At 33.7% G+C, this 15743-nt stretch overlaps 1 protein-coding gene across 1 annotated transcript in view; it reads left to right on the top strand.

Moving 5' to 3' along the window:
• Positions 1–1244: 1244 nt before the first annotated feature.
• LOC110377291 (uncharacterized) overlaps positions 1245–15743 on the top strand; it is a 78214-nt gene continuing 63715 nt past the window's right edge. Inside the window, exon 1 of the mRNA XM_064041049.1 lies at positions 1245–1524. The gene's annotated coding sequence lies outside the window, so the exon portion shown is untranslated. The remainder of the gene's footprint in view (positions 1525–15743) is intronic.

The following is a 15743-nucleotide window of genomic DNA, read 5'->3' on the forward strand; positions in this document are numbered from 1 at the left end:
AAATCTTTTTTTAAATTAATTTTAGATTTTTACACTCTTAGTATACACATAACGCTCAACCTCATCTTTATCGACATAGATTTTCAATACTTTGTTGCTTTGGTTTAGAGTCTAATGTCTAGTCGTGTTTTATCAGTGCTTAGCATGAAGTAACTAAAGCAAAACCTTGTAATGTTATATTTTTATTCATTCTTGCAATATTTTGAAGAAAACATTCAGAGAAAAGATAATTTTCTTTCCCCTAAAAATATAACGTTTTCGGCCCATTGCACCCTCTCCCCAATAAAATAAACACCATCCATTAGAATTAAATGACGGAACAAAAGCATTAGTAATACAAACATCGTTTAGAGAGCAAAAACATGTAGAACGTACCAAAAACTGCAATAGTTTGATAAATGATATTTTCGAAAAACACATTGTAGTTGCTATAAAAATAATACCAAAATACATATATGGCACAAAAAACCCCTTGATAAAAAAAATTACGGAGCAATGTGAAATTACAAACTACGTCAAAAAATCATGATGTTCATACTTAATGCTGAAGCAGTTTGTGAAGTGACTTGACGAAAACAAAAGCCGGCTTTAAGTGAACATCTTCCATTAAAAGAGTCGACACTAGTAAGAAAGCTTTTAGACAGGTAAACGCAGTAACTTGTCTAGGAACAACATAAATGTGCACTGTCTTTCTCGCTAAGCGCTCTCCTAACCCTTGATCAAAGAGAGAAAACGAAACACGACAGAGTTAAGTGCACTCCTCAACTGGTCAAAGATATTAAACGCCACAAAGCATTTTCCTTAATATTTTTCCAAAGAAGTGACAGTTTTGAATTTCAATTACCAAAAAACATCAATCGGGATTTCTGTAAAATATCACTCTGTATAAAATTTCATCGGAGCAGTTCATCTTTTAGAGTTGCGAAAAAGATTTTTTCCGAGGTTTAAACCTCTACAAATAATTCTTAAGCTAACTCAACAGGAACGTTAGTATGCAATAGCGTTTAAAAGTAAATAAAATCGCCATTAGCAGTACGACAAGTCATGCATACCATAATGTAAGAAACCATTAGCACAGTCCAGAATATTCTTTAAGAACCTATTGATGTCCATACTGAATGGCCTGAGACTTCCGTAGTATTTTCGTGGCCAGTTTAGAAGCCCATATAGATTTCACGACTACCCCTCCTGCTTTAGTAATGTTCTCTCTGTCCCACGCTACTACGTAAAGACACCCCAGTGCGTTTTCGTAGCTCAATGCGAACGGACGCTAACGGTCGTCGCCCCGAATTGTGGGAGATCGCGATAAAATTTTTACATCGAGTGTGCGAGCCATTTTTTTGCGGAACAATTTATTATTGTGATTGTTGAAGAATGGTTTTTTTCTTTATTTTTTTTTTAATGAATTGTGAAGCGTGTAAATAATTGATTGAGAAAGATTTTTGATTGAATTATTAATTGCAAGTGAAGTGACAGAGGATAGTGGTTTAGTGGAATAATATTTTTCTAGTGGATTTTTCAGAGGTAAATATTTTTTTAATAATAATTTACCTATTTTTTTTATATAAAAGCAGATAATGTGCTTGTTGTCTATTACAATTAATGATTTTTTATATCGTTCGCGTGTTTTTGCGAAAAGAATGGAAGCGAAAGAAGACCATTATTTTTATTTTTCATGATTGATTTTCATGATTGAATGGAGAGGTAATAATGATCGGTGTAAGAGTTTTAATATTTTTAAAACCCTATTTATTTATTGAACATATCTTACTACTCAAATATAAATGAGCGTATTAAAATTTAAAATATAATTAATAAAAATAAAAAAATAAACTATAACTTTTTCAGCCAAGACATGTAAGAAGAAAAATAATTCTAGCCTTAATTTTTAAGTAGGAACGCGTAAATTAATCTGTTATCTTCCCGTCGTGCTTAAATTCAACTTAAAGCAATTTAAGGTCGTCCTTTGTATAATTAGGAGTTTTCTCTTCTTTATCACGAATTTTGACGGGTCCAGCTCTTATTATTAAACTTTTAGTTATAAATTCTCTTTCGTAATAATTTATCTCGAGCTATTTATTATTTTACTTTATCCGTTTTTTACCGACATCAAAAAAAAGGATGTTTATGCGCGATTATCTTAAGTTCATCTGTACCAGTTTTGATGCGGTTTTATTTATCCCGACGTATTTTATTATTTCACTTTATCCGTTTTTAACCGACTTCAAAAAAAGGATATTTGTGCGCGATTATCTCATGTTTAACTGATCCGATTTTCTTGCGATTTTTGGCAAACTATTTGTCAGACTTACTCCTATTTTCAATCATTTTTTTTTAATAGTTTTTGCAACACTCGTCAATAAAACGAGAAGGTACTTACGTAACATGATGTACCTACAGTTATAATAATATGACGTCACAAAGCTGATGTGGTTGTAAACCTTGAAGGTAAGGTGGTACTTTAACTGCGCATCATAACCATCAAACTTACCATGTTTGACTTCGTTCCGCTCCTCTATGGACTTAAAAAATAAGGTACCTAACTGGGGTTGAATCTTGAAGAACGGTGTTTAATGAAACAAATCGTAAGATATGTAGATAGTTGAAGTAAGAATTATTAAATAAGCGAAAAAATACATTATTACTAACTGTAAATTTTTACACCAAGTGTCCTGAAACAAAGTAGCCTATAGCACTCCTCGATAAATGGGTTGTTAGAATTACTGGTGCCGAGATTGATAGATTATTTTAATCAGTCTTGTAGCTCTCGATATTTATTACCAGGAGATTAAAGTTAAGTTTCGCGTTCAAACAAACTCTCCCGCTTTATTGTATTAGTATAGACATGAAAATTCTCGATAGCCTAGTGGTTAGAGCTATCCTTTCAAGTACGTATAATAAAAAAGTGTTTTTTTTTTAAATAAATAAGCAAAAAGGAACCTAGTGGTGGTCAAGCGAGTGTGTCCCCGATAGCACTTTGTAGAGAGTCGACAAAAAAACAAATGATAATAAAACAATTGAATACGATACTGTTATTGGTAGGTGTAGGTATATGTATAAGGTGACACAATTGTCCTACGTTTTTACTCCTTACATTTTATTCTACTGCGCTATCAAGATAGATTTGTCTAGACCTGCAGTAATTGGCTTAGAAGCCGCCTCTAGTGGAACTAATGAACATAGCTATTGCACGGTAATTGCAAATATATTGCTTGCAAACTGGGTTTTTATGGATTCGCCATTAAAAAAAGAGTTATAAAATAGAGACATATTGTTGATATTTTCGAGTCTTATAACCTTTTGTCTTTAGTTTCACCTTAAGAATTTTAAGTGATGAATATTTTATTTATTTTAGTCTCAGGCAGAAATTAAAACATGACTGTTATTGAAAGATAGGTAGTCACCCGAATCACCCGAAGGAACTATTAGTCACACCCGGATAAAAAGTATGCCTCTATCCTTTCTTACGCTCTTAATTTTAATTAGTCTATCTGTATACTAAACATTTAAATCAGTTTTGGGTTGAAAGCCGGACACATACTTTCTTTCTCATTTAGTATTATTAGTAAGGATTGCGATAACTTATCAAGAGTTTGAAGAACGTATTCACTTTTGGAATCCCAAATCTTTGGATAAATTAAAAAAAACCTTTCAGTTTTAATAGTAAAGCAGCTTTGTTTAAATGGTAATTTGAGTATAAAGACTTAAAAATAAGTTGTGAAAAAGATTGCAGATTCAAAATAAGATTGGTATAAATAACTTACTCGTGCGTCTTTTATCTAATGAAAATCTTTTGCTCAGTCGAATACATTTTGTTACTGATTGAGAAATGCTTTCAAAATAATAACAATTTCCAAATCATTTGTGTATCGCTTCAAGGGATGAACGATTTCCCATCAAAAAAAAAAGAAGAAAAAGGGACGAACGTTGTCGAATTTTCAAAAAGTACATGATATTGTGTTTTGGTCATGTTACCTAAACTTGTAATTTCGTTTTATCTTCAATTATGAAAATGTTTCTTTGATTTTGACAGTGAATCGTGTTTTGTTTTCTTCATAAATATTAGCTTTATGTCATGACGTGGGGCTATTGTTTTAAATAAAATGGCTTTTGTAAAGATCCCAGTAACGATGTTCGTTTATTGAATGTTTCTTTTGACTTGCCTTAAGTTTTGATTAGGATAAATTTAAGAGTGATTTTTGATATTCATACTTACTTATGTTTAGAACGAAACATTTCAATGAATTTACGTAGCTTTGCTCTTCATTTTATGTTCCATTTTTTATTGTATATCTTTCATTGTGAATTGTAAATAAGGAATATGAATGTTAAATTGCCTGTGGCATCGTGTTTCCTTTTGTAGGAAACGTTGGTACAAAGCAATACAAAAAAGAAATAACATTTTTCTACTGAGTAACAATTTGACTTGATATTTTTTAAATAAATATTCAATTATGCGGTTTTTTATCGAATCGACAGCCGTTACAATGAGTGTTCAGTTACTGACATGATAGTTCAGTTTGAGATTGCAAAACCTTTTAGAACTGCCTTTTAGAACCAAGCTTGGTGATAGTTGACAAGGTATAAAATTAAATCTTAATCACAATTTATACTTCACTTTTCTTTATTTTTTATATCAAAATTGTTTTAATTTTTTATTAAGCGAACAAAGTACAGGTACATGATAAATATGTGACGTCATAGTTTGCGTTTTCATAGAAATTAGTCACTTCGAAAGTGACCGTTTCTGAAAGAACAAATTGAATGTGACTAGTTGTCTACCATATTGATCACTCCTTTCCTGTATGAGAAGAGGCCTATATCTAGCAATGGGTCAAAAATAGAAGAATGATATATCAATATCGCGATAGTCTTTTATTTTAAGTTGAAGCAAAAATTTCGACACTTTCCAATATAGCGTGTGCCGAAACACTAAATTATATAATAAAATATCGTTATAAAAACAGTTTTCTTTTCATATTAGTCGAAAGCACCATTTTAATAGTAATTTTCTGCTATTAATTTATGTTACAAAAGGGAATAGGTTTTTTGATCGTCAAGATTGATAGAGACTCAATTTATGCGGTATTTTTATGTAGGTAATAAACTTTTTTATACTTAATTTTTAAAAGAAACCTTTAGTCAATTCACTATGAAAACAAATATCTAATTTTTCATTTAGATACGCTTAATTAAGCATCTGAAAAGGCCTTAATAGATTGGAACATTCTAAATAAAATAGTACTTTGGCTGTATAATGCCCACGCAGACGAAGTCGCGGTCAACATCTAAAGTATTTCTAAATAAAACGTTAAAATTAGTACCCCATTTACAAATCTATTAAATAAACCACTACCCACTTAAGAAAACCAGCAAACTTAGCAAACATTCAAGTCTAAAACCGTCCATGTTTGTTCCTAAAATTCTCATTCTAGCACATTCACGGAGCGACTATTCTCTGTATGAATAATAAGCTAGAAGCCTAACATATAACATCTCACATATCATTTATGCATACTGAGAAAACTCTAGCCTGTATAAATGGGCCTGTAGTACTGTTTTATGCGGCTGTAATGGCTAGGTCAAGAAGGGATAAGCCTAAAGGTGAATGCATACTTATTTGAGTCGAACGCAGCGAACGAATCTGAGTCAGGGCGTCTTTGGAGAAATCCTTAGAGTTTTCTTTCTGCCTACCTGTCATTTAAACTGTCAGCGGTGTTGTCAAGTTCATGATGTTGTCTGTTCGTCCAGGATTTTTAGGTTTCTTAAGATTCCGACGGTAAAAATGTGGATGGATTGTGTGAAAGTTGATATGGCTAGAATGAATGATACTTGTGAGATGACGGCAGACAGAAGAGTTTGAAAGAAGAAGACATGCTGCAAAATCGTCATGGCTAGAAAAAATGATAATTACCTGTGAGATGACGGCAGACAGAAGAGTATGGAAGAAGAAAACATGCTACACCGACCTCAAATAAAAAAATGGGATGTAGGTAGGAGGATGATGATAAAAATAGACGCAGGCTTTCTTTTTTAATTAATCAGATTTAATGTGAATAAATCTAAGCTCCGTTTCGTTTTTTACATTTGCCTTGAATAAATGTGTGTCCACCTTTACTTTACCAGGCAGAATTTGTGACCATTGAATACGTTTGCAGATTATACCTTAATGTCGGTTAGAAGGCCAACCGTGGGCGAACCTAGGTCTTACAAATAAATAATAAATTGTACTCATTTGCCGAAAACTGGTGACACGTTGACAGAGCATTTTTTATGAAGGTAAACAACTTTTAGTTGGTTCTAGAATTTAGGGATTAATGTGACATTTCTTGGGCGTGAGATTACCTTTATTTTTCATTGAAATAGGGTTTTACTTCAAAAATATTTTTTTAGGCTATTTCTTACCGAAGATAGTGATTATTACGCCTAGGTTTTTACGCTCTGTAGTTTTTTGTAGGCGGTAGAGATTAATTTCGGTTTCTGAAGCATGAAAATTTGGATTGAAAATCATTTGTAGAATATTTCATCGCTATACCTATTATATTTAGTTTTCAATATTGACCAGGTCGTGAATTATTGATTTCAAAATGGTTCTGAGTTTTGCAGGAACCTACATAAAACGAAAAAAACGTTTTAAACACGGAATAACTCGTGTAACCAAATAATAAATCCATCAAAATTGAGTGGAAACTAAAAATGCAAACCAAAGAACTTAAACGCTAAATAATTTGCAAAATTAATACTATTTTATGTTTCACTATGTGAAGCTATTACTTTTTTATTATAACTATGTGATTACACCATCTTAACATTTTAGGTACCTATACCTTTTATTTTACCTAAGAGCACACTGCAAATTTTTAGTCGGCCGACAGTTGGCAGATTTTTAGAAAAGAAAATTGTGAATTCAATATCTACAAGTTTACAGTCGGTCTGATACCGGCCAAATACCTTTCTTTGTAATGTGCATACTACCATTCATCTTCGTACTGATTTGTGAGGCCCAACAAACTGTCGGCCGACTAAAAGTTTGCACTGTGTTGGTACTCTAAGGTATTATAAAAAGAGTGTTGGTTGTTCGAGTTATTACTTAAAGGCATTTCAGTTCAACGGCTTGTACTAAATTATGATTATCGCGTACTAATTCTTATAAATTGGCACCCGTTCTCACGCAAAGTTTTTAATAAGTTTTCCTTTATAAAGAAACAATTTAAAAGATTGAATCTTAATCGTTTATTTAATTTATTATACTTAATTTTAAATAAAGTCTAATTTATCTAATATCTCCAATGACAGTTTCCAGATGGGTTAAAATCCTGGTCCTCAGACCACTATAAGAAAGTTATTAATAGCTGTTTTCTTTCAAAATTACAAAAGAAAAATCCCATCATCATCATCTTCCAAGCCTTTTTCCCAACTATGTTGGGGTCGGCTTCCAGTCTAACCGGATTCAGCTGAGTACCAGTGCTTTACAAGGAGCGACTGCCTATCTGACCTCCTCAACCCAGTTACGCGGGCAAAAAAGAAAAATCCCATGTAAAAAAAAATTGGTCCTTCAAGACATTTTACTAGGTACTAGAAACTCCGACCCCTATCCAACTTGGTCCCCTCATGTCCAGTAAGGGTCACAACCAGAGAGTCGCTCGGTAATTGCTCCGCTGTCGCCATCACGATCGTTAGGCTGATTGGTACCAGTTCAGGGATCATTAATTTTTGCCCCTGCATTTTATTTTTGCATTTTCTCTTGCCGAAATAAGAGGAGCATTACGTACTGTTGCCAGTTTTTAATGTATAAAATTAACGCTTGCTGTGTTGGGTAATGAAGTTGATACGATTTTTTTTTTATTATTTTGTATTTTGTTTAATTGGTTTTCCTCTTGAAGTGTGATTGGTAAACTGTATGCATCATATACTTATGAATATTGTAAACATACATTACTTAGTATATACTTAATTTTTGTGCGGGTTTAAAAAAATATTTGATACGTCTAATAGATTATGCCAACGTTTAGAATTGTGATTCAGGAGGAAAACAGAAGATTTCTAAAGCTGCGTCAAAAATATCTTTACACGAAACAAGTAATGTGAATCGGCAACCCCTCTTTTATGTCGTACGTCAATAGGTTACATAATTACGTTTTTTTCCACGTCTAAATTTAAATTCCACTCCGTGGAAAATTTAAGACTGTAGCCGTCGTACATACCACAAAAGCTTTTAAACGTCAGTTGAACACTTGTCTAAAACAATGTCAGATTATGTCGTTGAAATAAGGTCCGTTTTGCAGCCACATTTTTTTACACAATTGTTCAATAGATGTTTAAGTTTTTGTAGCAACTGTTTTATGTTATGTATTTGTCAACTCTTTATCACAAAATACTAGACTCTATAGTATTCTATGTAGATGCACACAACAGTCTTTGCGAAACTGAGAAATAAAACGTGATCACAGGCTTTTGCTTTGGTCACAAGATAAGCATTGCTATCAAACGTGACAATGCTACCAGTGTTTGAACTTACTACCCGAGAGCTTCGCGGAGATAATATTTTGTACTTTGTCTTTTGTTTTAATCAAAAGATGAGTGTGTTTTTTTCTATATACCAGCTGCTTTTATTTCTTTCATGCGGGAACTTCTTGCTGCACCCGAGTTAGAAGTGACCAATTTTTTAATGAATGGTATTTTATTACGTCCCAATTTCTAAAATTGTGGTATTTTATAATGTATCACCACATGCCACGTTTCGTCTTATTAAAAATCCGATCAAAAGCTTTGCATGAGAGTTACAGAATTTCATAAAATACTAGACCTATATACTATCTTTAGAGTGTTCTACGTAAATGCATACAACAGTCTTCGCGAAACTGAGAAATAAAACGTGACCACAGGCTTTTGCTTTGGTCACAAGATAAGCATTGCTATCAAACGTGACAATGCTACCAGTGTTTGTACTTACTGCCCGAGAGCTTCGCGGAGATAATATTTTGTAGTTTGTCTTTTGTTTTAATGAAACGATGAGTGCGTTTCTTTCTTCGTCGAAAGTCGTGGTGGCCTAGTGGGCAAAGAACCAACCTCTCGAGTATGAGGGCGCGGGTTCGATTCCAGGTCAGGCAAGTACCAATGCAACTTTTCTAAGTTTGTATGAACTTTCTAAGTATATCGTAGACACCAATGACTGTGTTTCGGATGGCACATTAAACTGTAGGTCCCGGCTGTCATTGAACATCCTTGGCAGTCGTTACGGGTAGTCAGCAGCCAGTAAGTCTGACACTAGTCTAACTAATATGCTATTTTATGTAGATTGCATACAACAGTCTTTGCGAAACTGAGAAATAAAATGTGACCACAGGCTTTTGCTTTGGTCACAAGATAAGCATTGCTATCAAACGTGACAATGCTACCAGTGTTTGAACTTACTACCCGAGAGCTGCGCGGAGATAATATTTTGTAGTCTGTCTTTTGTTTTGGTCAGCAAAAGAATAGGATTTATTTTATACCAGCTTGCACCCGTAGTTTTGTTGCTACTACTTCGTGCACCTAGATTAAAATCTTTATTCTGTTAAGGGGCTTTTTAACATCGAAAGATTTTTTCCATATCATATACTTACCTCTATAATTAGATTAGATTACCTATTGCGCAGTCAAACAAACTCTTCGTCATTATAATAAAACTGATTTTTTATTAGGTTTCAAGTTTGGTCTGTATTCTGAGAACTCCCTTATTAGATGCCTTGATACGATCCTTGTTTGAAAAGTTATCACCTGAGCTTGCTCATCCAAATCGTTTGAATTATTTACTTCAAATGCTTCACAGGTAACTAAGCAAATATTCAATTTTAACTAGTGGAGTATGGGTACATCAAAAACATAGTTATCTTTTCAAACCCTGACCCTAACCTGATATAACAGGTATAATATTAATATACATAATTAAGCTGCCAGAAAAAATAACAGTATTACGGTTAAAAGAAACCCCATATGAAGTGGAGCCTCCACAAAATTTACCGATACCCAATTACCCCAATTATTTCCAAAAATCATAAATACAGTTTTCGTTTCGTTCCACGTTGCAACGTGATATTGCTATAAAAACGTCACGCTCAACATTTTGCAGAACAAACGAACAATGGAATGCGTAAATTGGAGTACACTGCTGTGCAAGCAAAACGGGTCCTTCTATTTTACATGGCCGGTCCATTCTATGCATTCTTTAAATGGAAATGAACGACACACCTGTGTATCTCGGTGTAAAAAAAATAGTTTTAGTTTGTGAATTTTAAAAGTGTACACTCGGAGGCAGTTTTTTTGTCCTAACTGTGTATGGTTCGGCCTTACAATAATTGTTTCTTTTAACGTCTAGAAGTGTATGTGACTCACCCAAATTAATTTTGTATTTCTGCTTTCTCAAAAAAGGTAGTCCACTCTGAATTTCGTGCTCAAAGAATTACCTATATGCTAGAGTTTTGAATCTGTATTTGGGAATTCGATATTGAGTTTCGCTTTTCGAAACTACGTTGCTTATGTTGAAAATGTTTGTACCGTGAAAATTCTGATCAAAACTTTCGATAATTGGACTCCAGTCTTTTAGTTCATTGCAGCACCAGTTTTTAGAGATCCATACCCCAACATTCTAGAACCAATCGTACATTAGATATAAATCAATGTAAAATGGTGGATTTGTAATAACGAGTACAATGACAGATTTCCACATAACAAACACAGAAAAAAAATAATTTTGGTTGCTTATTTTAAATCCTTCATTGTACTTATTAAGACTGTAGCGCTATAAAGAGGAAAAAACGTCATAAAGAAATATTTCAATTTGATATGCTAAAAATAAATAATTTACTTTACGGAACCTTAAACGTCCAAAAAAGTGACCGACTTAAGTCTTTCTTAAATGTTCAATACACTGCAACTCCGTATTCCGTACAATACGAACGTACGATATCTTTTTGTTTCATTTTTTATTCGTTTTTCCTGCTTTTTCATACGACGTTGAGTGCAGATGGCTGCAAGCCAGTTCAGCGGTGACCACGACGGTTGCTTTTCAATATTCCACGAGATGAAAAACGTTAAAAAATATTTCGATTCAATAGTTTTGATGAGAATTCCGCCTTGTGGCGTTCTTCGGTCAACAAGAATGAAATGTTTTAAAGAGTTTTTTGTTCGCTTTTCATTTACATATTGCATATTTTTGAGTTCTTTGTTTAAAAATAAAAAGGTTGTTTTATGGGGTCAGTTTATTTGTCCACAATTGTCTGTACAGCCAAACTGATTTAAAAGTATGTTTACCTCTCCTTTACATACGTGAAACTCGAATTGTATCTTATTGTCATTTTTTCCGGATCATTGCAATCGTTTATTTGCATCTGCAAATATACCAAGGGGGCTTAGATCTTTAATTAAATAAACAATTGAAGGTTTGTTATATGACATATCTCAGCTTGACCTTTCCAAATATCAAATCAAGCTGCAAACACCAAATAATTTGTCCGTCTTTTTTTACTACCGAAAAGATCTTCCATGTCCATGCAATAAACGCTAAATTATTTTCGTCCTCATATTCCGCTGTCAAATAACAGTCTAATATACGTCTTTCATACAAAATAAGCCAAAAGTCAGAAGGTCACTCAGTCTAGCTGTTATTAGCAAAAAGTCATGCGCGCTCTCCTAGTTGCGTGGGTAGTAATATAATCATGTTATTATTCTTGTGACGATGCCTATTATAATATAATCAAGAAACAAAATGTTTTTTGGACTCTAACGTCGCGTTCACACTAGTTGATTTTTGTCAGGTACTGAGCGTATACGTGTGACATATTACGATTGCAAAATCTGTCATGCGGTTCCAGAGCCTCTTGTTGTCAATTGTTTGCTGACACGCGACACCACTCGAAGAATCGAGCGATGTCGCTCGGAAAAACTGAGCGGAAAATACACTGGTGTGAAAACGCTGAATTTTTTTTAATATAATAAAAGCTCTTTCGAAACGTCAAACAACACGGTTTCAAAGAGTTGGTCTCATGGAGAAGAACCGGCAAGAAACTCCATGGGCACTCTTTTTAAAACGAAATAAAAAAATATTTACAATAGTTTCCTATCTATGCCTGAGAAAGTTATACAATGCTTCCCTATAGATTTACGCCAAAAAAATGCCGTCCGTAAGCCAAACGAATCGTTTCTTTTATAGAAACTTGTAAGTCGGATTTTTCCTGATATAAATTCAGCGGAGTAGCCAATCTGGACCAATTAAGTGAGGGATGTAGTGTTTGCTCGAGTTATTTCCTTAATATTAGCTGAAGCTGGCAGAGTACCAACGTTTTTTTTGTTGGCTGTTTGAAACATTGGATTAATTTTCGAAGCCATTTTTTTTATGAATTTTGAAGATATTGCTAGCTCCGCTGTAACCTAAAGAGTCTTATAGAGCGTTGTGAGTACCCATTGATTATTTTTTTTTTGCTTTTCAGGCTGTAACCGTCGTACCGCAAATACTTTTAAACGTCTGTTGAACACTTGTCTAAAAAAAATCTGATTATAACGTTGAAATAAGGTCCGTTTTGCAGCCACATTTTTTAGAAAAGTGTTCAACATATGTTTAAGTTTTTGTAGTAAGGCCATAAAAGTCATTGATTGGTTGTAGAAGGTTTTTAATCACACAATTATATCGGAAATAGATTATAAAAATAGTGGTATTAATTTCGTACTTACACATTAGTGTAAGACCACACGTTACTTCGATAAATCACACAATCTCGGTGCAGTGGTTGGAATTTTGATTTCAGTAACTATTGGGCGGGATTCCAATCCAGATAGTTGTCGACCAGTTAAATAGTACATTATACGTTTATGTAGTAAAAGCTGGGTAGAAGGTTTAGTTTTATATTTTATATTAGCTAGCATAGAATGTAATGACTGTAAAACGATTTATGCTGCTATTGTATGTATTTTCTGTGAGTTCGTTTTCCTAGCTTTAACTTACTGGTCTCTGGTACTCAGCTGAATCCGGTTAGACTGGAAGCCGACCCCAACATATGTAGTTGGGAAAAGGCTAAGCAGATGATGAGTTTTCCTAGCTTTAACCTACACACAAAAAATTCTGGTCCAATTTTCATTGGTAGATACCTAGTCTAAACTAGTCTAAAGCATGATAAAGGAGTAAAAAATACTTTTTACTGGGTTACAAGAAGTTGTTCTGTCATAAAGGAAAGCTGCCTTTTATAGCCAAATTCAAATGAAAATTACACATTGAAAATGATTTCAAGATACTCTGTTTAGAAAGCGTACGTGAAATGAGCACCACAAATAATGAAACTTGTCCTTACAAAATACGACCCTATATTTTCGTTTCTAAATAAAAATCTTCTGCCTACACTTATTCGCTTATCTTATTCTTAAAAAGGTCAAGGTTTAGGTAGATTTATTTTTGCTAGAAATTATTTGATCTTTACAATTTAAGTATTAGGTATGCTCACTAAACATTCAACCGCCATTCTAGAATATTTTAGGTCTCTTTGCTATTTCTAGAATTGATAGCTCCTTTTTCAGAAATTGCTAATAATATATTTTTATTTCTTTGAAGAATAGCTGGCTTAAAATGTATGATCATTTAACTAAAGTATATTGTAAAGTTATGAGCTATAATATATGTATATCGCCATGCCTAATTATTCGATGTTATCGCTGTGATTAATGATAATACTACAAACGTGATGAGCGTGGATATCTATAGAACGGTTAAACCGAATTCGATGAATTGGCAGCAATAGTAATAGTTTTTATATCAAAATAACACATAAACAACTTTTATCTGCGTTAAAGTTCCATTGGAACACTAGTAGGTAGGTACCATAAGCTTCTCTAAAAACACCGCACTATGTAAATTCCACTAAAGAACTTACAACTGACGCGACTACTACAAAATGAGGTACTCTGTCAGACTTAACCCGTTTACCTCAACACGCGTACACAGTACACCGGGTCTTAACGACCAAACGTGATAAAATATTCAAAAATTCATCAGTTCGACACACACAGCAAATATGCTTTAAAGGAGAGGGTTGGACTAAATTTGAGTGGTACGCAACGCAATTTTCGTGCTTGGGGTCCAAATTCACTGTTTTAATTTGGACCACATGATTTTCGCATCTCGGTACACATACCTCTCCGGTATTTTTTCCATCTATATTCATTTTGTTGACGAGCCAATTTTATTAAATCCCAGTTCCATCATTCATGCTGCCGAGGTGGTGTCAAGATCTGATGATGAAAACCCTGAGAAACCGAAGACAACTCTCGAAAATTGTATAAGTGTTTTTGGACCCGGTTTTCTATTGTGAAAAGCTTTTCTTGTGTATTTTGAAGACCGTGAAGACGTTTATTTATCTTTGAGACTAGACTTTCGAGAAGCAAATGGATGAGAGAACTGTATCTATCTACTCTATATCTCCTATCTAAGCTTGTCTAGATCTTCGTACGTATTCCATATAAGTCCCGCAGACCTAGACAAATGGCTACCAATTATCGTGAACGCTAGCGGATAGAATGATAAATGTCACGTGATCTAGCGTAACAAACGAGTGTCATTCGATTCATTTATCAGTCGTACCCTAGCTTTGGCGATATCGATTGTAGGTATCGACTTGTGTAGACTTATCAGTTTTTCTAATCGCCTTTGTTTGTCTCAGAACTGTAGGCAAAAACGTTTGAGAAGACGGATACGCGATACATTTTACATTTTTGCGATCCTAATTTGAAAAATAATGTATTTTGCTGTATCAGCTCCACATAACATATTCAGGGAGGATTTAGGGAGGTCTTACCCAATGTCAAGAGGAATGGTACAGGTGATAATATATTAGTTTAACTACAAAAAAATACTGGGTATAGCTAGATTTTGTATTACTTCTCAAAATTAATACAGTCATACCCGAAAGTCTTGTCTCTTCTTTATGCCAACTGCTAAGCAGAATGAAATAATCTGTTGACAATACCACAAAGGTATAATATTATCACGGAAACATAACCATTCAGCACTCATATACGATACCGCAACTTCGCACGGTCCAATACATCCATTCATTGAGGCCAGGGCCGAACCGAAATTGTAATAAATTTATTGCTTCATGAAAAAAGAATAATCTAGACTCATTCGTTCGGACACAGTCGTGTATTGAATCGTGCGGTTTGCCACGGATCACTGGTTTTTTTCCACTTTTTCAATTTATGTCCGAGCTCAACCCTGCTTTTGGTTTTTATTTACGTTTCTTTATTACCTTAATACGTCTCTGTATTAAGTATTTTTTTTATATTGTGTGTTTTTAATTCCGTTGAGCTTTGATTTGAAAGGATTTTTATTTTGTATTTCAATATTTTTGTTTCTGTTCGTTCAAAAGGGTTATTTCTGTCATGTTTTGGCAAAGCTGGTATTTTTATGAAAGTTATGATACATTTTTGTCCGATATATTTTTGGGTTTACCTTTGTGTTACGTAAAAAATAATAATATTCCTAATTAATTTTGTATGTCTATTTGACTCTTTCCAGTACATTTTAAGGTTCAAGGTCATTAGGTTTACACCTATAAATATTTCAAGTTTATGAAACGCCTCACTAATGGAGGCGATAACAAAGAAATTTGATGGAAGTTTTAACCATTTTAATCATCTAAGTGTTTATAACCATCGACAGTGTAATTGGGCGGCGAAGTCACACAATACCCATTTACATTGTTAGGTCTTGAACTTCT

This window comes from Helicoverpa armigera, chromosome 24 (assembly GCF_030705265.1).
Source record: "Helicoverpa armigera isolate CAAS_96S chromosome 24, ASM3070526v1, whole genome shotgun sequence".
NCBI classification, from domain to species: Eukaryota; Metazoa; Arthropoda; class Insecta; order Lepidoptera; family Noctuidae; genus Helicoverpa; species Helicoverpa armigera.